A 27,897-nucleotide genomic window follows, 5' to 3' on the forward strand; every position below is an offset into this window, starting at 1 on the left:
GAAGTGGTTAACCCTCATTTGCAAGGTGGACTTGGAGTTACATCAGTAAGTATTAAAGAAGGTGTTCGGTCATGGTCCAGTCTTCATCATGTCCACTGTGACCAGAAAAATTGCGCAGCTGGCAGGTTTTCAGTGAAACTGTCCATTCCCATCAGAGCTTTGAAATAATCATACTGTTCACCTCGCAGTTTAATATGACATGTAAATTTCTTCATTTCCACTCTGTGATTATATTAAACAATAATGTTCAACTGGAAAAATAAAAAAGGAAGAATTTGACATTAAAGTGAGAAAACCAGTGTAAACACGACTCACTAAGAGATTAGCCACAGTTAAGTATTTCAGGATGCTTGTGGTTATATTCATCTAAAAAATACAATAGTTTTCTGTGGATGGTTTTGTCTCCAACTGTTCTCAAGTCTCTTTAGGACTGCCCAAAATGAAGCTGATACTTGTTTTGTAAGAGCTTTGATACCAAACTGACTGTTTTCTTGTCATATGACTCAGTTTTAATCTTAATGAAATTATACCCTGGTGAGTGGCACAGTGCCATCATTAATTATTAAAAAAAAAAAAAAAAGAGGAACTCAAATATGTTGTAATTTGTTTCCACATTTTCTGTAGGCACATATGAGAAAAAGGAAACATTATGGACATTTAGTGAGCAATGGCACATAAATATTTACTGGAAAAATGTTAAAAAATAAAATTCTACACCTGATGAGAGTGTTCTGCAGAAAGATACCATAAAAACACCACCTATGTTTTCTCACCAGTTTCATACATGAATTAAATGACATATTTAGCTCTGAAAAAAAAAAAAACCACAATAGTACTGAATTACTTTGTGATTACATTTAAATTTGTATCTGGTGAATCTGTGATGTATCAATCTGATGTCCGGATCTTTTTTTGCAACTGTGATATTGGACCTTAAACCTGACATTACAGATTTTTAAGAAACATGCAAAAATATGCCCACTGACATCAAGAAAATACTTGATAAGAAGTATGTGGGACATATGAAATAGAAATTGGGAGAAAGCTCTAATCATATCTATTTGGTAGACTATTAACATGCTGATGAAAACTGTCATGCAGCTGGGATCTTCCCTTTAATACTGCAATTAAATTTTTTAACAAAACAGAGGCTTAGTCTTTAAAAGGGCAGATCACACATGTGAGAAATAATGCAAACATTATGACACTAAGCTAGGAACAAAATAACATTCAAGCCTCTTAATTAATCATTACAAAATACTGAATTGCAGCATTAGATGAGCAGTGTTTCTGGTGGCATAAAATATTATGGGATTATGTCTCATGTAGAGATGAGGTACTGCAGTTTAAATGTACATAAGTAACATATATGCATAAATATCTCAATGTGTTTGTTTCCAAATGATTAGTGATGTATGACATTACTCATTATACTCCCTTTATTAATTAAAAACATTTTCATTTAATTCAGGGTATTTTTATTAAGAGCAGCACTTTGGTGCTCATCATTGTATTTTGACAGCAAACTGAATTCTTGTTCACAAGTATAGTATTTGTTTAGCTCCAGGCATCTGTGTTTGGATTACGAGAATCCTGATTGGTTCACAGCCAGGGGCGCAAAAAGGTCAAACTGTCCTTTCTTAAAGGCTCTTTCTTCCTTTCCCCCCACCTTTTTTTTTCCTAAGAGTTTGGCTCATTAATCAGAGTTAAAAGAAAGGGGAAAAGGCAGTGACTTGAAATCATTTGATTCTTTTTCAAGGGGTATTTTAAAAAGCAGAACTCAGTGTTAGAGGTTGAGTAGATGTTTGTATGGATCATACTGACATAGTTCTGACAGGTGACCTGAAACCTTTCAAACTGACATCTGTCACAGAGACAGACAGAGGGTTTTTTAGCCTCAGAGCCTGTTTTCATGACATTTCATTTTTTCATCAGATTTTGAGAGAAGGGAAAAAAAAGAAGATGAACTTGAAAAAATCTTGCCAGGGGCAGAAAATGAGATCAGGTTTTCTGCAGCTGTCTAACTCACCTTTAAAGGTTAGAGGTCCAGGCAAAGTGAAGAAAAAGGTCTCATTTTGATATTATTAGCTAAAAGGACAGATTACTTCTTTAAGTCTGTTTCTACAGTTGCATAGCCAGTATAGGACATTATAGAGGTGTAGGTAGTTAAGGATGGTTTGGGTTAGCCATTACAAATCCTGATTTCCAGCATTTACTTGCTCTTTGCACTAAGCTGAAACTTAGGGGTCAAATTTAACTCCTATATGGATTTGAGATGAAAACTTCAAATTTCTAGCATATGGAAGAATATTATATGATAAAATACGAATCAATATTTATCTTCTGGTTTAATGTTATCCAGATCTTTATTAGGAAACCATGACTTCTATTTTAAATTACCATGGATGCACATGCAGACATCTGCAACACAGGCACCACAGCAAGACTACATTTTGAAGTTAAACTTTACAGAAAACACACATGAAACAGATTGAACTAAGTAGAAATTTTGTTTCCATGCATTTCCCAGTGGTCAACATGGCCCTTCCGCTTTCATAGAAGAAGGTCAGACCATCAGAAACGCCTGCTTTTTCCACACCCGCCACATTAAAACTCCAGATGGAATTCACTGTCTTGACCAGCTTTGCTCTGTCACACTGGGATGGGAGAGGTGATGTAGATTTTTAGCAGCCTCTGGTATGTACCAACATGCCTGAGATTAAATGCCAGCTATCTGCTATAAAGGCATCCGATCCATTTAGCCTATCACAATCCTGAAATCCAGAAACACTTCTAGAGACAGAAAAAGAGATGAGAAAAACCACATATCAGGAAACAAGTGGGCAGCCAGTGACACTCCTATTCCATCAGAGGTGTATCAACTGAGCCACTGGGGTGAAGAGGGAAACCTATGCTAGAAATAGCAGTTTAATTTTGTTGTCATAACTGCAATTAAATATGAGCTGAACTTTTTCCAACACAATTGCCATGCTGTGGTGCCAGTAGTGGCAGGACAGAATCATGAATCAGGTTGTTGTCCCTTCTTTCCTTTCTCTTGAGAAGAGGAGGAAGGAAAATGAGACTGACCTTAATTGTATCTCAGCTGGTCTGGAAAGACATCTTCAGTACATTATTAGTCAGCCATTTACTCTTGCTGAAGCTGGGCAGGCTTCAACAACAAATGTTTGCCCAAAACTTATCAGGCTTTTGGTACTGTCTTGAGATTTCAGGATGCATTCCTGAAAATCATTAGTTTGCTCTCAAGCAAAAAGAGAGCTGAATGATGTTTTTCTTGCACATTCAATTCTACTGAAGTATAAAAAACTCTACAAACTGAAATAGTTCTTTCATTAATGCCATTTTTTGGAACTTGGGATGTAGGAGTTAAAATCAAAAACAGTATTTTCATGCACTACTATACTACAGGCACAGTTCTGCACTTCTGAGGAAAATGCTGGTGTCTCCATTACTTGGAACTGTAAAGAAACCTTAAGAATAGCTCAAGAGTTGTGCTATAATCAAATATACAACATCAGCATAATCAGAAATTAGACAGACCATTCCAAGCAAACAATCATTGGTTTGTGTGTAACCTATCACGCTGACACCCTGTTTTCTTTCCAAAACATTGCATGCAATACTTCCTTTGCTGATGCTTATTGTAATGAACAAAAGGCAAACACCTATATTACAGTGTCAGTGGTACTCATAGTCACAGATTCAATAAATGTTCTCCTGATCCTCCTCAACATTTAGCAATTAAGTTAAAAGGAATTTGACAAATAACATAAAGGTAGAAAATGTGATGTTTCCTTATGAAAAATAAACTAGTTCTGAATCTGTGCACTGGTCTTTCAGGAACTCCTTCCTTTCTCTCTTTTTTTAAAAATAGAGGTGGATGACTACTGTCATAGTAGCATAACATTCTTCATCTAGAATATATTCAACCCTACATAAATAATATTAATGTTAGTGTTCTACCTTACCAGATCATTTGACTTTCTCTTTTCTGCTTTTTAAATGATCTGGCCTAGTCCCATCAAATGTGGATTCACATAATCCTTTTTTTCCCTTTAGTGTCAAGGGTATTGCTAAACATTGCAAGGATATAGCTAGTAAATTTTTTCCTTAATCAGAGAACATTAGACCATATTTTATCTGGGTGCACTAAACAACAGGTGTGAATTCAGAGACCACAGTGGGCTCTGTCTGAGGAGCTAATAAGCTCGTGGAGGGAAATATAGAAGTTGTGCAGAAGAGCTGCATCTCCAGAGTGCCAGGCTTGAATTCCATGTGTGTTTTCACAGGTGTTTTATAGGTTTGTAAATTTAAAATCATTCTTGAAGAGTTAATCCTTAGCCAGATAATTCTGCTGCTGCCACGGCCCCAACCTTTGTCAAGCACCAAGGACTTAGAGCCTCAATGAAATTCCTGTTAGTATCTGTGCAGAAGCACAGGTCTGTGCGAAAATCTTATCTCTTGAACTTGCTGGACAAGAAGAATTCAGACCCAGCTGTGTACAAGATATTTAAATGCTCTGCAGAACAGGTAAAGCACAATAATTACATGGCAGGAAAAATGGGCAATATGGAAAGATGGAGAAGATTGAAAAAAATGAGATAGTATTTTCTTAGAAGGGAGTATGCCTCTGGCTTTATGTTGGCTGTGATTGTGCAGTTTCACATATCTCAAGAGAAATCACTCTTGAGGTTAAGAAAAATATCAGTGGGAAAGATAATGGAGTTTGGAGGTAAAAGAGCTACAATTTTGAAACTGTAGGTTATTTTTTTCACAGGAGAGCAGGATACCAATCTTAGAAGTCCAAGCTGATCATATAGAGAATGAGTGGTAACAAGACAGTTAAGCCCATCAAAAAGGAATGAATTAAATGCTGTGAAGAAAAAAAGAAGCAATCATGGGTAGTTTAGAAAATCACTGTCTGGTATTTCCAGTGCAAAAGAATCTCTGCCACTTTTAGCAAATTAAAAAGAAAAGGGTGGGGGTGGGAGGAAGGTATTTAGGGTAATATAATAATTTCAATCACTATTAGTTACTATTGAGTTCAGAAATGAATAAAAAAAATATTTATTCAGAACAAAGCTAATGCCAGACATGAAATACTCAATAATAGTGTATAACATGTATAACATGTATGCATGTTGCTTTCCATTCCTCTAGAGGGTATTGTACTCTTATGGTATTGACTTTGAAAGGGCCTGGATTCTTTCAGCTCCTACTAAGGTTAGTGAAAAATCTAGGTGTTCAACAACTCTAAAAAAGCAAATGTTTTTACTGAAGATGAAGAGCCATTTTCATAATCACAAAAGCACTCAAATCATGGTCTCCCACATTACCTTCAGGAATTTTCTCTTCCGACTCTTTTCCTATATTTTCCCCATATGAAAATGTGGGGAAGGAAATCTGGCTTTGTCCTGGTTTGGTGATTCTTTATGTGGTAACAGGAATTCAGAATACTTTTCTAAAATAAGAGAGTTAATGGTTAACATTCACTTAACCTCTATGTCCACCCATACACTTCAGTATTTATAAGACAGATAGATAGGAAAAAGAGATACAAGAAGGTCACAGTAGAAAACTAAGGTTAAGCTTTGTAATATTAGCTTTTTCACGTAAGTTGCACATTGATGGTAAGCATGGGAACTGGAGATGAGTAATAAACCTCCATTTCTCAGCTTTTTCAAGAAATATCAGCTGTCTGATGTGTTTCAACACCTTAGCCTGTTCTTGCTCAGAATGACCTTTTATTTTCTTTTGGCACAAAGCACATTACAGGAAAGTTTGTAGAGAAGATTTGCATAGTTAATTGCAAAAATGAACTCAATATGTCCAAAACTTCTAATTACACAGTTCGATAGATGTGTTGAAAGTTCAATCTTATAGTTAATTTTCGTCAATATTCACTGGATCATCTTGCATTTCTGGATATGAAACTCCTCAGAGAAAGGCTGAATACAAGTGAATTATTCATTTTTACTTGAAGTCTGAGACCAATAAGTTAATAAAAATTTATGAAAACTCAAATCCTCAAATTATATGAGTTTGCTCAAAACAAATTTTCCACAATAAATCTAGTTCCAGGTCTTAATCCTAGATGCAAAATAGAATCACAGAATCAGCTGGGTTGGAAGGGACCTCCGAGATCATCAAATCCAACCCTTGATCCACTACCGCTGCGGTTACTGGACCATGGCACTGAGTGCCACATCCAGTCTCTTTTTAAAAATCTCCAGGGACAGAGAATCCACTACTTCCCTGGGCAGCCCATTCCAATGTCTGATCACCCTCTTTGTAAAGAAATTCTTTCTAACATCTAACCTAAACCTCCCCTGGCACAGCTTAAGACCATGCCCTCTTGTCTTGCTGATGGTTGCCTGGGAAAAGAGACCAACCCCCAGCTGGCTACAACCTCCTTTCAGGGAGTTGTAGAGAGTGATGAGGTCTCCCCTGAGCCTCCTCTTCTCCAGGCTGAACAGCCCTAGCTCCCTCAGCCTCTCCTCATGGTCCATAAATGCCTAATATGAAAAATAATTTCTACAAAATAGATTTTAGACTAATTTTTTTGGGTTTTGCTACGTTAAATATGCAGTTCTGTCTAAGAATTACACTAGGAAACAGAAAAGTATTACCTTGGTTTCCTGACTTTTGTTGACTTCTTCTTCTGTCCTTTAAAAAAGTTTGTTATTTCCTATGAGCATCTGCCTAGCCTTAAGCAGGAACAGAGCTTCTTAAAAACAATTTTTTTGCCTTACCAGTGCCAGTGAACTGTTTCAATAGAAGTTGCCATGATGCAATAATTATATTCCATGTATTATATACCATTCATAATACAAATTAAGGTTCTCAAGGACCTACAATGGCCATGGGAGAACTGCAGTCTTTCCATAGCTGTGAGATTTTTAAGCTGTTTACTATGCTGTTCACTAGCAGAAAGATGCAGCAATCGCTACTTGAACTTTACTAGAAAGAGAAACCTCTGCTATCTTGCAAATTATTGGATAAAATCTTGAATAGAGGCTATCCAAAAGTGATCCTGAAAGGAAGTAACAAAGCAATGTGAGTATAGAGATAAAATGCAAAGTGTTTTTTGACACAAAATTCAAATTATCTTCTACATCAGAAACCTCTTTTATTAAACTAAGTCCTTCCCAACTCTCATACCCTGAGTGTTAAATTCACCTATTTGTCTCCACAGACAACTGCCCATTGTTGTGGTTTAAAGACAAATATTGCCAATAAAATGAACTCCCTCGCCTTTTTATTCCCTATTACACCCCCCCACCCACCCAAAATATAGAGAGACAAAAAATGCAAGAAAGTTATAGGTGAAAAAATAATGGTTTACTAACAAGATAAAAGAAAATAGCATCACTACAAAGGTAAAAGGGAAATGGCTTACCCACAAAAAAGGGAGTTCACCACATCACATGGTCCCACAGGAAAAAAGGGGAAAAAGAATGGCAGAAGGTCATCCCTGACAACTACTCCCATCCACCGAAACAAAAGAAAACAAGGGGAGAAAGGGGCAAAAGCAAAAACCCAGGAAAAGTGTGCAGATCACAAGGAGCCACACTACCAAAATGGCCCCTCCATGCCACTCAGATAGGTTCAGGTCTCAACTGCAGTGATGTACCACTTTACACTCTCTTTGTTCCCTGCCACCTGTTGTCCCACCTGGCTTGGCTGGGCTGTGGGCGGTAGCAATTCGTTTCACTTTCAGTCTCTTCCATTCGGTGATCCCAGCACAGGCAGTGGTTTCATATGGCAAGTGAGTGGTGGGTGAGTGGCAGGCAAATGGCAGCTGTGCTGTGGTGCTGCTCCAGCAGCAGTCTGGTGCAGGAACCCCGGGCAGGCAGCAGCAGCAGTGGCACTGACAGCAGCGGTGATGCCTGAAGCAGCACTCCAGCAGTGGGCAACTGTGTCAGCATGGTGACTAGGGCAGTGCAGCTTTTTTTGCTGTCTCAGCCAGGCAGGGACTGTTTCTGGTGGCAGCTGAGACCCCAGAACAACTTTAACCCATGGCAAACTCTGCCCCCCCAGAACTCCCTGCAGCAGGAGGGCAGGGTGGCCATCTTCAGATGACATAACGGTATGAATATTCATAGCTGTAACTCCCTTCCCTGGTGTGTAGCCATAACAAGCATCTGTATCTCATATATTTGCATGCCTGGCTTATCTGAGAGCCATGCACCTCAATCTTATCAGGATGTATTTAGGTTATGGCGAACAAGAGTCTTTACTAAATATTATTCTATGCCGATCAGGTGTTTTACATTTCTGGATCTTATTTGCTGCAAAGACTGGGAATTTGAGACTTTCTTTTTCTCCCTGCTCTGAGATAGGAAGCAAGATCAGATACATCTTTTTTTTTTTTTCCAAAAAAAAAGGAAAAGCCTTGTTTAAAAAAAAAAAAAAAAAAAAAAAAAAAAAAAAAAAAAAAAAAAAAAAAAAAAAAAAAAAAAAAAAAAAAAAAAAAACAACACAGCTTGATCCTGCACAGTGTCAAGAATTTACCAAAAGGTCAAATAAATAATGTGAGGGTATGTATGTATAACAAAAGCTGACTAGAAACAGGCCTCTCTTACAGAAACAATGGCAACAAAGCATCTATCTTGAGAGAGCAATATAGCTGTTAAGACCATCAAGATAAAACCCACCTGAAATATTTTCTTTTACACTTTATCTAACATCTGTAGACCTCTGTGTGCTGTTTCTCTCACACAGGTGTGTTTATACAGATGGGATTTATCATAAGTAGAGGAGACATTGAGTGCAACTGGAATAGATCTGAGTCACTTTTTAACAGGAATTAAATTAATAAATAACTTAAATAGAAAAATCTATTGAAGATTTCTTTTAAATTCGTTGAACAAGGTGTTGATTATATGATGCAGAGGCTGAAAATTCTCTGAGTTAATGTTTTCAGATACAGGTGGAAGTACCAATCAGTATAATTTCAAGATATGTCAGTTCACAGATTGAGTATTGCTATTTGAAACTCTGCTTAGTGAGTCTTAAGGAAGATGGGAAGTGGACACACTCTACTAGTGTTTAATTGCCACCTGTTAGCCATCATAGCCTTTGCCAGGCAGAATTGGGGATTTTTCTTCATTTTCTTTTGTTTTTTTTCTGAAGAGGTGTTAGTTACTCTATCAAGGAGGATGGAAAAGTCCTTGGAGAAGTTGTTGTATACTCTCTTATGTGTTGTGCTGTCTCTCAAATACAGATCAGAGACAATGGAGACTGAGAAGCTTTGACTCATTCTTCATCTATAACACATGTAAAAGCAAGAGGAGGCCTCTGCCTCAGTGTTACCTCCCACATGGAAACAATGCTAATGTCTGAATGCCTGAATGGTAGACTTGGATGTGCAGCAATGCAGTGACATTAAAATACAGCAGGTTGAGGGAAAAAAAAGCGTTAGTGCTATGGTCTCATTTACCATAATTAATTCAACAAAATTGCACTTGAGCAACTGTGAAACGTATTATCAAGGAACAGACTTTGGCCTTGCAGCGTTTTCATTCCCTTGACACCTACGTACTCAGGTAGAATCAATGTATACAGAAGCACAATAAACAGTGTAGTCTCAATGGGACATAGAAACAGCAGAAATAAAGGTATATATATTATAGAGAGGCTCTGTAAAATTTCCTACCTTAGCTAACACTGTTTCAACTGTTGCAACATGAGGCAGCTACGTTGCACATTTTATTTCAATTTGTCACAAGCTCACATAAAATTCTTGCTTCCTAGCTATGACTTCATGTGGAAATCTTACAATAACCTTCATAGGGAAGGAGAGAGGAGAGGGAGGAGTTAGCAGAGAAGAAAGGGAGGAGTTTAGGCTGGATGCTGATTGTGGGTTTAGTAGAAATGAGTTCATAATTTTGTTTTAATTCAGATACATATTTTCAGATAAAAAAGTTTGAAGGAAAGAATGAAACAAACCACAGTACTGTGGATTACTTAGACAAAATAAAACCCCAACAATTTATTTAAATCTCCATACATAATTGCTTCCTTTTTTTTCTCTATATATTATTCTTTCTTCTCTTCACTAGGAAATATCCTGGGTGTCATAAAACATTTCTCTATATGATGATTCTGTTCAAGTATTGAAAATCTATTCCAGGGTGTGCATTAATGGCTCTATTTAATTTGTGAAGTCAATATTATGACTCTTAAGAAAAGTCAAAGACAATTTTGCTACCTACTTGATATTTATTATAAAAAGTTTTAATTTTTTTCATTGAGCAATATAACAAGATAGCAGCTCTAAGACCAGACCCTTTGATGGGGAAACATGAATGATGGGCTTGTGGAAGAAATTTAAATTAGTGCATCTTTTAGAAGGAAAGAACTCCCAGATTATTTATGTATCGGATATCAAAGGTTAAGGCTATGGCCTATTGTTCTGGGCTAAAAAGCCAGAAAAATGCTTACTTAAAATGTCAAGTTTGTTTGTGCCCATATACCTTCAGCATGGAAACCTCTAACATAAAAAGTGCAAATTATGAACTTTCCTTATTCCTATCTGCTTGGTTTTCTGTCGTTTCACCTTAGTGCACACATAGAATACGTGAGTAATACAGCCAGTTGAATTGGGTGTCATCCTCCACTATTTCCAGAAGAGCATTGCAACATCAGAGTCCTCACATGCCAAGCACTGCACAGGCAAGGAGCAAGAAACTGGGTATGTCCCTAAAAACTGTCAACTTTGTTTTCTCTAAACTGTAACCCATCACATGCCATGACTGTAGCCTAAAGGAAAAGGGGATTCAGAACAGACTTTTTATTTTAGAATTTAGTTTGGCTTGTATTTTCATATAAATACCAGTATTTTATTAATAAATATCTTCTTTGGATTATCCATTCTTTTTTGCTGTAGGTATTAATTGTGCACTAATAAGCTGTTCCTTAGTTCTCTCTTTAAAAATTTTATCACAACTTGCACATATTTAGATTTAGAAAAGTTAGTGAACTATTTTAGTTATGAGATTACAAGTATAAAATTTCTATTCTAAAGACAACTAAGTCTCTAGACTGCACTTTTGTCAATTAGTAGTGCTTTGTTGATGTAGAGGAACCAAAACTAAAGCATCCTCTATAAGACTTTCAAGAGGATGAAGCGTTAATGCTTTCTTAGTGTGTGATGTTTTCTGTCTCTTAACTAGGATTTGCAGAATCTCTTTGCCAAGTCTGCACAATCTGAAAGCATGCAACCGAGCTCCCATGTTTGGTGACAACTGCCAGACTTGCACCAGCTTAACTCAAATGTTTGCAGGAATTTTTTGACCTCACAACAGTATAAAGTTAAAGAAAAGAGGAAGAATGGATAATGCCAGCTGTAAAAGCATTGGACCATATTCAGAAGGTAAACTAGGGTAGTAATTTTGCAAAATGCATTAAATATGACTTGGTAGGATACAAGGAAAAAGAAAGAAAGAAAGAGAAAGAAAAGGAAGAAATGAAAGGAAGAAAGGAGAAAATGGAAAAAAGAAAATAAAAAGTAAAAAAAGACAGTAGGTTTCAGGTGTCTTGGTCCCTATCTTCTCTTCCTCTCTTCCTAAATCAACTAGCTTTCACTGTCCCTCTTAAAGCTCTGCTATGAGAACCAGAATAAAGTCAGTGGTAAGAATGGCAAGAATAGGAATGCACTGTCATGTGCTGAGAGACAAATACATTAAGGCAGCTACTTATTCATCACCGGGGCTGAGCTAGTTGATCACAGGATGGGTCTTGAGATGAAGCAGCCGTGAAGAAAACTCCCTATGATAACCCCAACTTAAGAGTGCTGAAAGAAGTATTAATGACCACATCATAATTAGTCTACTTAAACAATACACTGAAGCTTTTATATAATACCCTTATGAATTTAGTTACCCACTGTTCAAGAAAGATCAATTGCAAGTAAAAATGCATGGGAGGACTATTATGAACATGCAAGAGACTAAGATAACGTAGAAGAGTTTTACTAGCTTCACTTAGCAAGGAAAAGGCTGATAAGAGTTGATACTAAAGTGTTTGCTATGTGGAGAGCCATCCAAAACATAGCTGTACAGTGGAAGAAAAACTGTTCACACAGCACAAGGAAAAGAGAAACATCAAGAGAAGCAAAGCAGGTCATGAGTATCTTACTGATGGAAATTAGATTTCTAACCATCCAAACTGGGCCAATTCCAGTAGCAATGCAACATCCATGATATTAGTTTTGATTAGTTAATGCAAAGGGATTCTATTAGATGAACTACCAGCCTTCATCACAAGATCTTGCCTCATTCTTTCACAAGACTTATTCTGTCTCAGTAACAGTTCATGTGCTTTTTTAATTACTATTTTTGAATCTCTACTGTTTATCTTCATTTTGTCTTTCTGCCATGCTGTCCTAGGTATTTAAACTGACCCTACAACCATAATAGGAAGCATCTCATGAGAAATTAGAAAAGTATTAAACTTTCATGCCTTTCTGTTCTCCTCTCCAGCCTATGAAAAAATTATATTCTTAGGGAGAATGCCAAGTTTTGTTAAATAAGAAATAGTATGTCGTAGAGACACAAAGTCCAGGTTTCCTAAAATCTGTGAACATTTATGCATCTTTTGTTTATCATGTGTTTTAAGGTATGACCTTTCATCCAAACATAATTTGAAAAGTTACTTGAGACTAGTTTGGCAGCTTAAAATTTCTGTCACAATTTAGCTCTTTTAAAGCAGTAAAAGACTTGCCTAAGTCACTGTGAGCCCTGGGCTGGGAGGGGGGAAAGGAGAAAATTGACAAAAGTAATTGACCCCACTGAACACAAAAAAAACCTTGAAAATGAAAGCTCTAGAAATTTCCCAAAAAGTGCAGACTGAGTAAAAGCATGTATTTATTTATAGGAAATACTGGCAAATATGTTCCTGTGCAATTAAATGCAGTTTGTGGCCAGCTACAGCTGCTGATAGAGTTGAGCCATAATCCAGCAGGAGGCTGGTATGGTGGAAGTTCTCCTTGTGTATTTGTTTGTTTATTTATATTTAAGGAAGATTGCTCAGCCAGATTTATTCAGAAGGAATAAAAGACTCCCAATAAATTATTTCTTGTGGGGATTTGACAGCATAGCTTACTTATCTTAATGGTTTCAGACCTCTTGTTGCAGTACTTCGCATGCTTATTAATTGAGAGACTGAATTGTTTATTCCTGATTTCACAAATTTTTAAAGTAGTTTAAAAAAGGTATTGGGTTGATATGTGACCATCCATTTTCTGACTCTAAGAATCATCATTTTACCAAGATAGGTATATTTTTCATTTGTTGGTCCTTTTGATCAAGATATATTTATACAAATAGGACCTTGGAACAGACAATGACTCTGTATATCCAATTATTCCCAAGCAAGTCTTAAAATAAAATAGTTCTACAGCCTATAAAGAGATAGAATAAAGAATATGTGTGATTTCGAAGACCTTTGTGTGCCAAATGAGGGATTTGCTTTTACTCACTGTTTTTTTCAGACTAGGCAGGGTGATCTTTGAACCGTGATTTTTTTATGTAATTAATCAGAAAGAGTCCTAGCTTTTGATGTTTGAGATAGCAGAATAAAGGCATGGGCTGGAGGCTCTAGGAAGGCTAAAACATCATGTAAAACAACCCACTTTTTATTCCTGTTCCTGTTGTAAAGACTCAAGGAAAGACCTTGAACCATGTGCCCAGGTCTCTTCAACTGCTCATTCCACCCAAAATTAAGGCACATCAAAGTCCCAGCCTGACTACATTAATCACTGACTACTTTTAACCGTTTCCAAAATGAAACAAATGTAGTTTGCACAAGTTACTTCAGAGTATGATTATTTATGATTTGTCACAGACTTTTCCAAGCACTGCTCCAACCACCACTTTCACTGAGGCTGCTTTTGAGCTGCACACTGACTACTGTAAATGGGATTTTCAGACCATTATATAGATCTTTCAGGATCTGCTGCTTCTGCTCTTTCACTTTCTCTTCAGCATATAGCAAAATGTACCACTCCATGCCCTCACAGATATTTCTGTTGAGATGAAAGTCACAGATGCCTAACCTGGGCTTCAGTGAAAGGTGACAGAACCCTTAATCCACTGTAAGTAAGAATTTCTCAGCGAGTTTTCTTCGTCAGCAAGTATGACATGCCAGGAGTTTAATAACAGCATTTTTGCTGCCTCAGTATTTTTATATCTTGAATTTAAATGTGAATGTCTCATTTCTCTTTTCTCACATCCATTACCAAAATTTGTTAGATATGCCATCAGTTAAAAAACATGTACAATCTAAGGCTGAATTTTGTTTTCTTTTGTGGACCATGTTGTGTTCTAGACTATATCATGAAGTTTTGCTAGTTTCAAAGAGCATCAGTGCTGCAAAAGCAGGGTATGGGCTCTCTGCTTCTAAGCAATATGTCAAATTCTTACCTTCAATCTTTCTGCTTTAGGAAATTCCATGCATCTCATCAAGAGCCTGTGGATGACAGGTCTCAATGCTTCTGCAGTATCTAAGTGATCTGTTATCAATAAATCATTAGCATGACAAAATTATCTCTACAGGCAGGATTGCATGTAGTTAGTTTATCACTTAGGTAATCCATATTACTTTCTTTTTTCTCTGTATTCATAAGGCAAACAAGGGAATACCTCAGTTACAGCTCCCACCTGAGGCTTCATCATGACCTAAACCTTCAAGCATCTGTGAAGCTAGATATCCTTGAGCATTACATATGGTCCAAATGTAAGTGCTTATACACTTGGAAGTCTTTAGTGATTTGGGGAATGTCACTTATGTGTAAAATGGTGCTCTAGAGATTTTTTCAGATTAGGACCATACAAAGTATGATGCAAGCTACATTAAAAAGTTTTTAAACTAATTAGCTGCTGTAAAACCATAAAATTTTCTAAAGTAGTGGAAATATGTGTTATGGAAATGTAGGTTATCTAGCAATCAGACATCATTACACAAGAAGATTTCAAAACACACACAGGGCTTTTCCAGGGAATTTGAGAGAAAGAGTTGAATTGCTGAAATGGTCAACTCAGGCAATAAATATGCACCTTGATTAACAGTCCTTTGGTTTTCATACATAGAAACTACATTGTTCTCCCGTACTACTCCCTTTGTTGCATGTAATCATTGCATAGACGTTTTAATTTTGTGTAGTGTGCCCCCCCCAAAAGTCTTTACTTCATATAGAACTAAAATGTTTCACAACATAAGTCCTGTGTAGAGGAAATTAGGGATTTTGGCAATGTCTTACGTTTTCACTTATTTTTGAAGTTCAGAACAGAAAATCTAGGTCAGTTCGTAAGCTTCTGTGTATATGTTGAGCAAGACTGTCTAATATATTGCATGAGTTACTTTTTAAATGCATTTGACTATGCATCATAAATATACTAAAACTCCTAATATATAAGTTTATACCTCAAGACTATATACGTAACCAGATGGATAAATCACTATATCTTCAAATAATATGCATGAAAGCTATGTATAATAATGAAAAGGTTATATATTGCTTCAAGAGAAGGCAAAATTATTTAACTGTTTCACTTCTGTGGTACTAACATAAAGGAAACTTCAATAAAAGGCATCTGTTATTTCAGAAATTTGGTATCGTTCTAAGGCTCATGTGTGACCCTTCCACTGCTTTTTACAGAAAACAGAAAGAGAAATTTTATATCCTTGTTTCTGGCATACAATTTTGGGGGGCGGAAAAAGGAAGAAAACCAAAAAAGAACAGGTTCATATACATTTTTCTTTGACTTTATATTACTTAGTGATGAAAAGTATAAATTCAGACTTCACTGAGTATTTTTTCAGGTAAAAAAAAAAAAAGGCAGATTTTTACTTTAAATCTTCTTGGGGTTTTTTTTAAGTTTTGGGTTTTCCAGGTCAAAGGCATTAAAACACAGACATCTTAAACATGCATTTTCTCACTTCTTTTTTCTTTCTTCCCTATTTAACTTTGAGACATCATGTTTGCCAACTCTAAAATAGAGATGGGTCAATTTGCAGAGATGTAGGCCTATGCTTGCAGATAACTGCAGTAAGCAGGAAAGAATATTTGTTCTTTATGCTTCACTTGTGGTTCTAATTCTCTCAAGTTGTTGATCCAAAACGAGATTTAACAGTCAGCTGAGCAATTTTTTTCAATTCTTTGACCAAAATGGAAGTATTTTCAGCACTGAGATAATTAAATTGGACTTACAGCATTGTATTAGGAGTTTGTTTACATATTTGGGGTATTTCATACCATTAAAGCCCAGTGTTTCAAGCTATCAGTAGATTTCAGTCAGCTTGACTAGTTCGTATCTCAGTGACGTTATGAAGGTGACTTTATGTGGTGGAAGGGGAGCCATGACCACTGAAAAAAACCAGAGAAAAACCTGTCAGTGATATGAAAAATAATAAGCTCTTTAGTTTAAAATTATAATATAAGTAAGTTTAAATATAACAACTTATTATAATTGAACATTGGACTCAAAACCAGTAGCATCTGAAATGACAGACATGTTGCTATTTGGTGTTAAGCCAGTGCCATCTCCTTGGTTGATTATCACATAATGGAGATCTCATACCAAATATTCTATAATAAACCTCTCATAGTCACCACAGAACGACTGTGACAAAAGGACATCTATATTTTGTGGTCAGTGTTAACGGTATCTTTTATCCATAGATTTCAAAAATTAAGACAAAACACCATAGACAAAAGAGAATTCTTGTACCTGGCTCTTTGGGTGTGATCCAGAACCAAGGTCAGCTGGCAGCCAGTCAAATCACAGTTATAAAAATCAAGCCTGTCTATATACTCAACTTGAGGCTCACCATTCCCGACCACATGTGCACCTTTGCACACAGAGGTATCACATCTGAGAAATCAAAGGCTTTGCCCTGGTTTTATTTCACCTGACCACAAGCTGTAAGGTTGAGAGTCCGTCCTCAATGGGTCTGAAAGCATGGACTGTAGTGAATTTTGAACTTTCCTCTGAAAATATCAGCACAGTCAGCAACTGCAGTGTTTGATGTCTTAAAGGTTTTAAGGTAAATGACACTTTGTGCAGGAATCTTTTCCATAGCATAGAGCTGTAGAAAACAGAGTGAAATAGTAAATATGCAGCTCTATTAGCAGGACCTCAACTGCTCCACCAAAGGAATCAGGGTCAAGCTAGATGAAATTACACTTTTTTTTTTTTTTCTAATCAGTTCATAGTTCTGATTAGGTTGAGAGGGGTAGATATGGGGGTTCCGTTACCCTTTAGTTGAAAAACTGCTTAAACACAGACCTGTTGAGTTCAATGGGTGTCAAAATTATAAACTGAAATGTTGCAGCTGCTGACGTGCAGATTTGTAGCCACGCAGAGGCATGGAACCTGCCAGACATGGTCAGCTGAACCAAATCTACGTGGTAAATTCATCACAGGATGGGACAAGCCAATGCCCTACATGCAACAAGGAGCATTTTGAGTTTTTCAGTGTATATACATCTATTCTGTTCATGCATGGTAACAATTTATCCAGGATATCCAAGGATCCAATATCCTGGTGAAATGGCTGTAGCAGTGTCCAGTGTAGCAGCATTGCAAAGGGCCAAAATTTACCCACAAAAATAAGTCTAACAATGATTTTTAAGTGGAGCTGAACACAGCACAATGAATACGTAATTCCACATGCATACACAATGTACACATCATTCCATTTGGAGCCACCAAAATATACTGAACATATGGTCCAACTGTAAAAGAAAAAGAAATAAAAATATAAAAAAAAAAAGAAAAAAAAAAAGCCCACAAAAATAATTCCTCTAACATTGACTATTAAAAAAATATATCTTCTTCAGTGTGAATATTGTTTATAATGAAGACATGAAATGATAAAGTTAACCAGCCATCATTTTCCCTGTTCTGTTTTGGTCTTCTTTCTTATTAAATACATCTAATACAATTTCTTCCTTAATTTATGAGAGCTTTATTTAAAAAAAAAACAAATACATTTAGAATTTGTTATTGATTAGTCACATCCATAACAAATCTTGCCAGTATCTACCTCTGGGCACAGTTTTACCTCAGACCATTGATTCTGTCAGACTGAAGGCTCATGGAAATCTGATTTTCAAAATGTCATCTCCTTCTGTCACTTGTTCTGCCATTTTTATGACTGTACCAAAAATTCTAGGAAAACTTTAAAAATTTAGACTATCAACCAATAAAACTGAAAAAACTGCCAAGCTACTTTCTTTTCTTGGAGCACCTAGCTTGGAAATACTGGCTTGTGCATGCTCAGGATGATTATATTGAATTTATAACTGTTAATGTTTTGAATTCATTGCTAGTAAGCCAAGGTACAGCACATTGACTATCTCCAGCCTAGTGAAGAACTGCACCCCAAAGCCTCATTGGTCTTGCAGGAAATGGAGAGAATTCAAAACAAAAACCCAGAAGGCTCCCTTACATTGAATAACAGCAATGTGTTTTCTGTCTCAAGTGAACTTGGACTAAATTGTGATTTACTCTGAGGAACAGGACACAGATTAGGAAAAACAGTAATCTGGAAACCTTCCCCTCCAAATGGTGACTTTCTGGAAGATCCTTCCTTCAGAAGTGATTTCTGGAAAATTTCTTGATTAATAAGGGCTTGCAAATAAACTTTAAAATGATGTATTTGTTATTGCTTTGGCATAATACATTAACAACACAGCAAGCTCTGCCAAACTCTGAGCATTCTTTCAGGCGGATTATGTCTTTGTTTACATATCCAGCTGCACTGGGGACATGTCCATAGTGGTGCTCAAACAATGTCCTCAGTGGGGGTGCCTATTAGGGGAGGGCATACTAACTGCCATTTACTTTGTTTAAATTGAACAAGAATGCTCAGTGGTCCTCTGATCTCGGGGGTAAGTGTTAGAACCCTGCACTTTCTGAATCCTGTTCAGGTTTGTTTAATGGGCATGTTCGGACTGCTCAAAAAAAGTTGCAGTGCACAAGATTGCACTGAGAAACCACTCTGAAGTGTTTCCTGTGGTCTGTATGCAAGTGAGCAAGTGTGATGTTATAAATCCATTTACATTGCACTCCTAAATAAGGATTATGTAGGTCAGTAAAAGTTTATATCATAAAGGCATAGGCCTTCCCTTTGTTTTTTCTGCTTACTTTTGGAGCGAGTCAGATGTAATGCACCTGTTTGTGCCTTGTCTTCCTGAACCTTTCCAGTTCTTTCAGGAGAATGTGGACAGCAAATAGGGAAATGAAACATACATGGGGTTGCTTTTTACATGCATGTAATTTGTATTTAAGGAAAGCAGGTAAGTGGTTAAAAGAAGGGCTATCAAAACAGTAACTCTACTGCAGAATTATGATAATTCTACAGTACTTGCCTATAAACTGTTACTGCTTTCCTCTCTCAGTTCCTTACAGTTTTCTACTCTTAAGTATGAAAATTTGTAACAGTGAAATTCATTATGTAGCAAGCTGAAAATTACTAAGCCAGGGTTATGGTTCAGAAACAGTGCAGCTGAAATTAAAAACTCCCTAGGAAAGTACAGAGATTTTGTGTCCTCCAGTAAGTGTTCAAATATAATAAGACTGTTACTCCTTTTCAAATATCTGAGTCTGCTCTTTGCCAGTACACACGAAAAACTCAGACGATTAAGTTGTTTAGGTGATATAGTGAATTACTAATGAGGCATAGACATACTCTGTTCCCAACTAAACAATGACATAATACCATAATATTTTTTAGATGTTCAATGACATTGTTGTCAGCAGCAGACTTGGGATTAAATCTTGGCTTCAGTGAACTGCAGATCTCCCACTGACTTCAGCAGATTCTCCTTTCCACACTTCTCCCTTCTGCAATCATTAAACAGCATATCATTAAGGCTAAGTTCAAAAACACTTCGTCTTCCCAGCTACTCTGCCAAACCACTTGTAGCCCAAATGATTATAAAGATTTCTTCCTTTATGGTCTACACAGCCCTCACAAAAACAAAAAGGAAAAAGGACTAGGTTTTTTTCACTGTCCTGAGAAGTGTGCTTTTGTCTTATAAAATACTGGATATTTGCCAAAATCTTTTGCTTCTAACAAACCATTTACATGGAGCTTTTAGGTCTGGACTGTTCAACTGTCCTCCCCCATGAAGGAGACCACCTCACACTGCAGAAGCACTAGGCTTCAAATAGCAGGAAGACCAGCAGCATCTCTCATGTGGGACTGGGGAGTGAGGAGAGTCTGTGGCACCATGGAAGTGTGTGACAGTGCCCAAAGTGAGGGGAATAGGAAGGCGAAAACAATGCAACTGCATGCCTGTAGGCACTCTTTGCAAAGGAGTGGTGTTCGCCTCAAAAAGGTTCAAATGCTGTTCACTGCCCTTTCCAAGCACCACCAGGAATCCCCCCAAGCATCAAGTTTGCTGATTATGGATCTCTTCCTCTTTATGTGCATTCCATGATATGTCCCATACGGTGTTCTGCATTACAGAATTTGCATTACTCCTTGGCCTCTGGGGTTTCCTCCAGCTCTTCTTCAGACCTGTCAGTGCTGGTGGTCAACCTGATGAGCCTAGTTGGGTGGCTCTACCCAGGAGTTTGGGCATGTTCCAGCCCTTCGCTACTTAGAGCTTGTGTTTCAGCAAAGGTTATTTGAGAGACCTGCCCATTGGAAGCTCTTGCCAATTCATTGGCTGCATAAGAGCTGTTGTAGGATTATTCCCTCAGGTGCTAATTTGTCAGTCTGAATTTAAACACCAGTGCTATGAGGGATCTTTCAGTATTTATTGCCACATTGAAGGGCAAACCATCAGTTAGTCTATATCAAACAATGGACCATTATGAAACCCAGCAACCGGAGGACAGATGTCTTAGTGAATGGGTGTTAAGCTTTCCGCATTGACTATAATTTCACTCACCAGGACTGACTAAAAGCTGTTAATCATGTGTCTTCTACAGCCTCTGAGAGGAGCTGAGCTTCTCCTGCCCCTGGGCAGGCTGACAAGCAGATGTCTGAGCAGGATGCCTGAGGACTGATGGTTCAGGGTGACATCAACAACTCTTTGACCTTTGCAGGGGTCCACCATGGCCAGGAATAAGGATCACTGATATGCCTGACTGCAGTAATATAAGATATGTTTATTATTGACAGGCTTGTTTCAGAATAGAAGTTTTCTTGGAAATCCATTAATGATTCTCCTGATGTTTTTTGAGCTCAAGTCCTTACAGGCAGGAAGAAAAACCAAGGTAATTCAGAGATTAATTGCTAATGGTGTGATACTTGATGGTAGAAAATAAATAGTTTGCTTTATATCTCCCTGCTTGCCTCACTAACTACACAAATACAAGGAAACCTTATAATAATGCGTAATATCTGGGGACATGCCATTTTACTGTGATTGCACAGCTCAGCTAAACCCAGGCTTGTACTTCAGTATCCAACATCTCATCTGTCTCTTCTTATTGCAAAGGGTAAACTTATTTAGGCAAGAATCTACCCACCAAATATCCTACATTTTTTTGTCTCATGCAGGAGCTCTTACCATGTCCTGCGAAACCCTAGCCAGGCAGCCAAAGTCACCCTCCAGAGCTGTTGTTCTTTTTGCAATTTCAGCCTGCAGCATGGATGCTAAAAAATACTGTTATGTTCTGTGGAAGTGCAGGACTAGATCCTGCAAACAGATGTGCGTACACAGACAAGAGTGTAAAAAAAAAATTCTCTCTGCCCAAGACTCTGAACCCAATTGATTTTCACAAATTTAAGCTTTCTGGTCATTATGGCCTTGGGCCCCTGTTTGCCCTGCTTACATTCATTCATTCTCTGTCCTTAAAAAAAAGGCAAAGGAGACCATTCATACAGCACTGACTCACTAGCACAAAGTACAGTAATTCACTGAAAACTCTGCCAAACATTGGATTTGATGATCTCAGAGGTCTTTTCCAACCTGGTTGATTCTATGATTGGTATTAAAAAAAAAAAATAGAGTCCAACTTGAAGAATGTGGACAAACATAAACATTGCAGCAATGGGGTTTTAACAGAAGATAGGTTTGGTTCCCCTTGATTTGGACTGCACTTTTGCCACTGGTATTTCTAGGTACTCCTCAAAATGATGGAAGATGTTCACATCGTGAGGGTGACATGCATTTTCAAGAGGGAAGTGGCGCACCCACTGCTCACAAAAGCAATGCATACTAACCATAAACATGCTCACCCTGCTGCCCTGTCAGCTGGAAAAAAAGGTGTTAAGCAGCTGCTGTCAAGCTACAAAGGAAAAGGTGGTTCTCAGGCTAGGAGAAATAAAATTGTTAATAAAAACTCAGCACAAAGAGCATCTCTTCCAGCATTCCTGACTCACTTCTTTGAAACTCTTCAGCATTTTTGCCTTTATCAGATTGAGGGCAATTTATTATTCAGCCACTGCCTATATGAACTGAACAAACACAAAAACAAAAACAAAATTTAAAAGAAAGAAAGAAAGAAAAAAAAGTTAATTCATTTCTCCTAACATTGTCATGAATCATTCTGGTCAGGCTCAGCCAGGGGCAGATGCAGCAATGTCCCTGATGTCAGGAGGGAGGGAAGCCTGTACCATTTGGGTTCTGCTAATTGGAGTGAGGCAGCCCCCTCTGTGCACACCGGTAAATCTGCTCATCTCAGCTGAGAAGCTGTTAGCAGTTAGTTTGCACATCGAGGCCCAGATTTTGACAGGTACCCTCTATTGCAAATATTAGTAGTTAAGCATCTAACTACTCAATTGCATGTATAATTCAGGTAGGTGCATGTATAATTCAGGGAGTTTGCTATCCAAGAGACTTTCTAATTTTTGTTCCCTGTGGTGTTCATGAGCACAAAGTTATGGACTTTTTTTTTATTTTATTTTCGGTGGTGAAAAATGTGCTGCAAGGAAACATCGTTGGGATGAAGCCCATCTGCAATATCTGCTCCCCAGTGTGTCAGGGTACAAATGTAGATGTTAATGTAGTGCTCTGTTTTCAAACCTTGGAGCCTGATTCACTACTGCATTACACCAATATGAAATCAATCACATTGTACTGATACACAACTGGATTAACCCAGAGGTGAATAAAGCTTATTGTTTGCAACTTCCACTTGCTGAAGCACAGACTATCCATTAAGAAGAAAATATCCTTACCTCTATGAGGTAATTTGGAAATTTTAATGGCTTAAAAGAAAGCTAGATCTGTTTGTTGGCATTTCTAGATCTGTTTGTTTCTACAGTATAAAATTCCCAGAATATTATGAACAATATATACAAGTCCAAGCTAGGTCATAATTTAGCATAAAATAAAACAAGACATTTAATCCAGGGTAAAAAAAAAAAATGAGAACAGTAGAACTATCAAACTATGTGGGCAATTTCCTTGTGCTCAAATTGCATTTTCTCCCTTCAGTGTTATATGGAAAAGGGTCTTGCCCTCTAGATTAGAGACTTTTGCATTAGAGGAAACTAGGTTATGTCTTCCACTGTCAGAGATAAAAATTATGAGCTGGAGTGCACTTTAGCCAGTCACTCTGAAAAATGTTAGCCCAAGGGGGTAATAATTAGAACTGGTTTTGTCAGGTGACTGCATTTTAAGCAGTGATGTGTCTAATAATTTAGATGAGGGGGTTGATATAAACATAAACATTTTTTTCAGTCAGCGCTGTTGCCAGGGTTTTTTTCTTTCAGGATTGGTTGTTTGGTTGGTTGGTTTTTTTCCCAAAAGTAAGCACTTTTCAGAAATTATCTACTAAAATGTAATACTGTTAAGCATTATGGTGACCTGATAATATTATTTCCTTCAGAAACCAATAACTCAGCGCACTCTGTGGATTTCATATACATAGTGATAAACTAGCCCATTATTTCTTATAGTCTCAAGCACATACACATAGAAAATGCAGCAAATAAACAGCACATTGTGATTTTTCCCCTAAAAATGTAAAATACATCCAACTTTACATAATGGTCTTAACTTACACTAAGAAAATAAGCTCTGAGCAGGAGAAGATATCAGAATTAGTGTCTTGATGATAAAATAGTTCTGCTTCTTTTTCGAGAATGATGCTTCTGTTCATTGGCCCTGGGTGAAGGGAAAAGCAGGACCAAATTTTGGGGGTAGGTGATTGTTCTGGTGCCAAAACAGAGTCTAAAATAATGAATGAGTACTGCAATCAGATGTTGAGATGGGAATGGACAGTTCCACTTGGGACAGGTGTGTCCACCTGCACAGAGCAACACTCGGGGCTGAATGCTCAGCATACTCATCATGATATCCCCAATGCATTTCAGGAAGGACTAGAAATAGCTTCATTTCTTTTGTTAAGCACTTACATAAAGACAAAAGTGCTTTAATTGATGACAAGAGCTTTGTTCTTGTTTTAATAAAATCTCTCAGCCTTTGATTACCAAACTTATTCCTGAATAATTCATTTATTTTCCTTTTTTCCATCTTGTGGGTATTTAAGAAGTTGTGCTGACAGGAAGACAGCTCCTAGCCTGGAACTGCTCTCTGCTAGAGCTAGCAGAGAGGATTAATGATATCGCTGGCTCTGTGCCAGGTTCTAAATACCGCGCATCAGTTCTAAAAGTGGGATCAACTAGAAGTCAGGGCTGAAGAAAACAAATCTAAAACCGTAGCCCATAGGCTTTTAGCACTTGACAAATTCCAGTGAGCAGGGCCCATGGGAGCTTTACAGCTTCCTCTCACTGACAGGATGGTCAGGTTCCCTGGCTCAACATGAAAACATTTATTAAATCCTTTTCTCACTCTCCCATCTCCAAAAAACCCTAAATAGTAAACAATAATTCCCATATCGCATGGAGGAGGTGTGAAGTATAGACTGGGTGTCTATATTTGAGTGTTCCTATTTGCCTTTTGCACCTGCATACGCAGGACTCAGCTCATTCTAAATTATGTGCCTGGGCCAAATCCTTTTTGCATTTCTTCTGGGAGCAGTCCCATCAGTTTCAACAGGTTTCTTGTTTGCTTAAAGTCAACAGGATTTGCATTTATGCTATTTCTATAGGCAGGCAAAGATTTTTTGTATTACATTTGATATAGACAATTATGTTCCCACTGTACATATGAAAACAGACTGAATCTATGCCTAAATACACATATACCATATATCTTTTTATTAGTAAAAATGAGCAAGAACATTCTGGAATTTGTGCAAACTGTTATTTAGTTTCATATTTTGTTTCTAAAACATTTTTAAACACATTGACAGCATCTAACTCCTAAACCTGTATCCACTTAGGTTTATAAATTTTCTTCCTCATATGAAGACAGAGAGACAATTCAAATATGAATCCCTTTCCTTCCTTTCTTCCTTTCTTTTCCTTTAAGTAAGTGCTGTAATAAACCCACCAAGGTTAGTATTTGTCCTTGCACCTTCAATGAATCCATGGTAAGAATGTTTTTTATTGCTCTGCCATAGCTAAAATTGCTTAGTTCATGCTATCTATAAGACACATCATTTTTCTAAAGAAAACTTCCAAGTTTCATCAGAAAAAAGCATATCACACCCAATGCAAAGTGAATGACTATTCAAATACAGGGAACATATCCAAAAATACCTTTAGAGAAATAGCTTCACATAAATATTTTGTTTAGAAAAATATATATAAATTACCAGCTTAGTTCTCCTGAAAGCTTAAGTATTTTGTTCTGTTAATCCCAAGCAATTTTAATTACTTTAATAAATGTACATAAATGCATATAGTTGATGAAATAGTCTTTATTTGGACGAAGGGATTTTAAAGGGAGATGTCCATTTTAGGTAATTGTTGAATGTTGACTTTTAGGAATGGATACACATGGGATACACTGGGAAACAGTATTTGAGAAAAATGGGAAATTTTACCCATTGTTTCAGACCAAGGTATGTATGTCTATGGCATGCGGATAGAAATAATTCCTTTTGGTGTTTACTTGTAACTTTACGTTACTCCATTCTTTGGCCCTGAGTTACAACCTAAAATTAGCAAACAGATGCACTGGACACTCACAACAGCCTTGATTCACCGGTATGTTCAATAATAAGCTCATTCTTGAAATAAATTAGTTTTGTTTCTGAAAAATTTAGTAGGATTTCTAGCCTGCTGGTAAGGGCTTCTGAAGCTTGCCCCACAAATCCATGCCACTTTCTCTTTGGAGGTGGAATTCAAGGAAGGAGCTACAGCTTTTTCCTAAAGGGTTTTCCATCCCACGACTTCTGCCCTTTTACAGCCTATATTCCTGGCCCAGGATCATCTGCTCTGGTCCAGAGGATGTGCCTAATATGAGCAAGTTTACAAAATGTATATTAATGCTTTAGTGCTTTATTTAGAAAGTGGTGTTATTTTGTTATGACTAGCTGTTATTCATAACTGGATCTTCTAAGCATAGTTAAAGCACTCTTTGCAAAACACATTGTAGTTAAGACTATTGCTACTGGATATATGGAGTGAAATGTTTCATGGTTTATATGCAGTGAGAGCCAAGGCATGGACAAATATTTGTGTAGCTACAGGTATCAACCCACTTAGGTTGTTGTTGGCTGGGAACTGGAAGCAGTTCCCTCTATGTTAGCGAGAAGTTTAGGATAGATGAATTGATCCTGATTCTCTACAGCAGCCCCCAAGTTAACTCACCTTTTCGAGGAGTTTGAGCTGACAACACTAACTCCATTCTAAAGCAAATCAACAGCATTCACCCATATCTGTACTCTAGGGGAGGCCATCTTTCGGTGACGGACTACTAACTTGTAGATTGGGAATCTCCAACTGCATTGTAAATGGCTTACGCTAAAATTATCACTGTCAATCTTCAAAAGGCAACACAGAGGTCCTCCTTGTCTCACAGTTATTTTCTCTGCGTACACTGTTGATTAATGATAATGAGTTGTCTTGATCACCAAACTTACCAAAAACTCCCTCATTTTCCTATCCTTGGTCACTTCTTCATACCCAACACTATTACTGATACCAGCATCTTTGTAGTTCACTGATTCCTCCCAGACGACTCTAGTCTACTAATAGGAGTCTACAGAGAATACATATTCAAAATAGAACTGAATGAGGTACTTGAGTATCTTATTTGCTGATCACAGCTTAAACATTGGGGTCTCATGGTGGGCTCCTCTTGCTGGTTGAGAACTTCTGTCCTACAGAGCTTCCCTGTGGCACTTAAGTGAGTATAGAAGCTTTGAGAAACAGCTCTCCTCAATAAGCAAAGGCTAATTTCGGGATAGTCAACCTTTTCAGGAGATTGTCCTTCCCTTTCATAGAACTTGACTATTATAGTACATTTGTCCTTTTTTTCACCCTTCTTTTTACATGCACTTGGAATGGAATAAAAGTTCTTATTTGTCCAGTTATCATACAAACCTGCTGTTTTCTGATGTACACAACTCACGCAAATTGAAAGAGACACTGTTGAACATCACTTTAAGGATGTTACATTCCAGATTTAAGCTTATAAGCTTCCCAGTGTGGGAAAAAAAAATCAATATACTAGCTTTAGTAAAACACAATTCATTGTTTTTAAGTTACCCTCAGGAGAAGGAAAAGAGTAAAAGAAGAAAGCAGATTAAAAGAGTAAAGAAGGAGAGAAGAAAGAAGTAGAGAGGAAAAGAAAAACGGTTACCGTACAAGGTCTGATGGTTCACACTGTTCAAGTCGCAGGAGAGAGGAGAGAGAAGAGGGAGAGAGAGGGAGCTCACATGGAGTCTCGCGTATTTTGGAGCTCAGTTTTCCCTCCCAGGCAGGATACCTCGGCAGTGCTTTCCAGGTCAGAGGGAGTTGTGCTGTAGCAGTCACAGGCTGCAGGGGTGTGCTGTGGGCGGGCTGCCAGGCAGGTTTGCCTTGACCGACAGTCTGGCGGCAGGGCCTGCAGCTCTG

The 27,897-nt window shown here is 37.5% G+C and overlaps 1 long non-coding RNA gene across 2 annotated transcripts; it reads right to left on the bottom strand.

The window, feature by feature from the left end:
• LOC108496131 lies at positions 1–27,897 on the bottom strand. Of its 2 annotated transcripts, none has more exons than XR_001874326.1 (4): positions 27,770–27,897; positions 16,277–16,387; positions 5,355–5,479; positions 1–251 (listed from the first exon to the last, which is right to left on the bottom strand). It is a non-coding gene; the product is annotated as an uncharacterized LOC108496131 (long non-coding RNA). The 2 variants fall into 2 exon arrangements; XR_001874327.1 differs by having other exon boundaries at positions 27,720–27,897.

This window comes from Lepidothrix coronata, unplaced genomic scaffold (genome assembly GCF_001604755.1).
Source record: "Lepidothrix coronata isolate B3197 unplaced genomic scaffold, Lepidothrix_coronata-1.0 Scaffold37, whole genome shotgun sequence".
Classification (NCBI taxonomy): domain Eukaryota; kingdom Metazoa; phylum Chordata; class Aves; order Passeriformes; family Pipridae; genus Lepidothrix; species Lepidothrix coronata.